The 3,225-nt window shown below is 36.4% G+C and overlaps 1 long non-coding RNA gene across 1 annotated transcript; it reads left to right on the top strand.

Annotated features, from left to right (window-relative positions):
* The first annotated feature begins 813 nt into the window (after positions 1–813).
* LOC143781135 (uncharacterized) lies at positions 814–2,962 on the top strand. The gene is made up of 3 exons (XR_013216581.1): positions 814–1,003; positions 2,671–2,797; positions 2,882–2,962. It is a non-coding gene; the product is annotated as an uncharacterized LOC143781135 (long non-coding RNA).
* Positions 2,963–3,225: the final 263 nt, after the last annotated feature.

Below are 3,225 nucleotides of genomic sequence, written 5' to 3'. Positions count from 1 at the left end.
TTCCAGTGACTACCTCTTGAAGCTCATCAATAGAATGCCAAGAGTGTGCAAAGCAGTCATCAAAGCAAAAGGTGGTTACTTTAAAAAACCTAGAATATAAGACATATTTTCAGTTGTTTCACACTTTTTTGTTAAGTATATAATTCCACATGTGTTAATTCATAGTTTTGATGCAGTCAGTGTGAATTTACAATTTTCATAGTCATGAGAATACAGAAAAATCTTTAAATGAGAAGGTGTGTCCAAACTTTTGGTCTGTACCCTATATATTCATTTTTTTTATTTGAAAATTTGTACTAGGTTTTGAGGAATGTAACTCCGGTACAGGAAGGTGCTTCATTACATTGTATGTATGTATTGCATTGTGCATTGTATGTATTGTATCCATTACATAATGTTCCACATTCTAAGTTGACCAGTTAGGGTTGGATAGGTGATGGGTGATGTTTTAGGGCTATGTACACAGGAGCCATTGTATACCACTGAAGCTGGTTGGTTGTTTTATCGGGTAGTGAAGGAAAATAATCTTGAATGTATCTGTACAACTGGTCAGCATAAGTAGAAATGTACACGGGATTTTTCCGATTTTGGCATTTCATGATGAAGCCATCATTGCCAAGAACTCTGACTACAGGGTAGTTTATACTTTTCTTATATTCACCATGTTGAATCAATCATCATTCAATAAAGCTATGATCAGACAGACTTCCAATTAAGAAGCTGTGTGTAGTATAGTGTTATTATTATTGGGGGGTGACCAGGTGGGTTTTTATTAACTCCGTAAATATCAGCCCTTATCATTTCTTGGGCATCCTCCACCATTGTGACCCTTTATGTAATCATCCAATGCCCTTTCCAGCATCCTATGCTTGTCATCACTGATGATGTCATAGATAGTTGATGTCACAATCACTTAGAACTTTCAGCTCTATTTTCCATTCACTTGTGCAGTTGGTGCGATTGCGGTGAAGCATGAAGATGTGGAAGAGGTGACACTGGACAGGTAATTACTATAATTAATTAGAATTATCAGAATACATGCTAATTATAGGACCACAAGGTAAACTAATTAAGGACTTATATCCCCAAATACAAAAGGACCTTGGATCGGATTGCATCCAAATATCATCATTAATTTTCTAGCATAGGATAGGTGATGACTTTCTGATTGGTGGAGATCCAACCCCGAGGACCCTCACTGATCTCAGGAAAGCAGGTTGGAGGTGCAGCATATAAACCTCAGCTCCATTCATTCTCTATAGAACTGCCTGAGATATTGCTGTATTTGGTCACATAGAGAATGAATCAGTCTGCAGAGCGGTCTATTTGTTGTAGACATGTGTCATACATGGCTTTATTCTGTGTGTTTCAGCAACTCTAACACCTCCTGCTCTTCCAGGAATTATGGTGGTTACACAAGGCCCTATTACAACCAGTCACATATTTTACCAGTGACAATAACATTAAAGCTAAAATCTGATTGTTTGCTTTGATGAGCAATATTTCTGCAAAAAATACTGCCACACCTTACAATGAAGGGAGCAAATTTAGCTTTTTTAAACATTTTTTAAAATTGATAAATCATTTTATTTGATAAAAATGTGCTTTTAAATCAGACACATGTTTCTCTACTGCAAACTGAAATGTAGAGATGTACAGAACATTTGTAAATTGCTGGTAAGGAAGCAGCAGGCTGTATGCGTCCACAGAACAACATCGTCCCCAGGTTCCTTTGCTTCTCTTCTTTTATGATGTCATAAAGGCTTAATATCAGAATGTTAGAACTCGGTGCTGTGGGGGTACAGGTCAGGCCGTTGTCATCACAGGGGTGCACACAAACAGCAGGGGAGAAAGAGGACTGGAGAACACAGGAGAGGTAAGGAAATCCGAATTATTGAGCAGAAAAGATTTTTGTTCAGGTCTCCATGTTCTGTAAAAGCTTTCTAGTATTATACTGTATACAGTAAGATGGAAGTGGGGGTCATTTGTCATATTTCTTATATGTAATCCCTAACTACAAGACTGGGGTTTTAGTAGCAGATACCATAAGGGGGGACATTTCTCTGTTACATATTAGCCTTCATATTGATAATAACATAAATAATATTTAGCAGAACAAAAACACGATCGATGAGAAAAAAGTGTTGGCTGATAACAGGCAATTATTTTCCCTGTATGTGGGCATAATTTTTGCAGAATGGGACAAACTTTATATTGACGTAATATGATGTGATATGAAGCAGGAAACATAATCGGCTTAGAAGGAGTAATTAACTTTTGTGACGATTCATGATGGTTGAGGTCTTCCAATATAAAGTTGTACTTGGCATGTCAACGTCAGTATTGGAAACTTGGATATTTATGACCTTAGAGCTATTGAGACTAATATCCTAAGAAAAATACACTTGTCTTTTATCAATGTTGGAATCTAATATTCCCAACATGAATGAGCTGAAATTGTAACCAATATTTCCTTTGGTGTGAACTGTACATGCTGCATGTGGCTAAGAAAGATTACTAGAGCAAAGGGTATCATACCCTTTACTCCGATATGGCATAATTCCCTTTCACTGGAGTTAATGAAACTGGGAGAATTTAAAACCTGGAGAAATAAAGGGATTACCTATTTGATTGATGTTATGAAACAGGGAAAACTGATTCCTTTTTCAGATTTACATTTAAATTCAATCTAACGGATGAATACCTGACCACATTTCAAGTAGACCAGAAAACTACTATCAAATGACTGACTACAGGATTCAGAATAAACTGACCACAGTCCTTATACCTGAAAAAAGTAATTTTGTCCCTAGTGTGTTATATTTTTCTTTGTGTATAGCATGTAGCAGGAACATATTATCACACCTTTGACTATTTACAGGTGACTGACGCCCAGTGAGATGGTGGAACGTGAAATTTTTCCTTGTGGATTTCAAGAAGAGAATTAGAAAAATCTCCTAACAGGTAATTAACATTCATATTAATTACTGATAATTGTAGGTTTAGACATAAGTTCTAGGCCTGCCGGGGTGTAATAACACCTTCCTGGTACATGGGAATATATTGTTTGTGTTTTTCACATGTATATCTTCTATACACAACTCCTAGTATAACACAACCATATTTCAGGTAGAGATGTAAGGAACATTTCTTCTCCTTATTCTCTGTCTTCTAAAATAAGAAAACGTTCTTATGTTTCATAGAATAGGCTTCTTATCAGTGGTG

The sequence above is a fragment of the Ranitomeya variabilis genome, chromosome 6 (assembly GCF_051348905.1).
Source record: "Ranitomeya variabilis isolate aRanVar5 chromosome 6, aRanVar5.hap1, whole genome shotgun sequence".
Taxonomy (NCBI): Eukaryota; Metazoa; Chordata; class Amphibia; order Anura; family Dendrobatidae; genus Ranitomeya; species Ranitomeya variabilis.
Note: the sequence above shows the minus strand (reverse complement) of the source record. Positions and strands in the feature narration are given on the sequence as shown.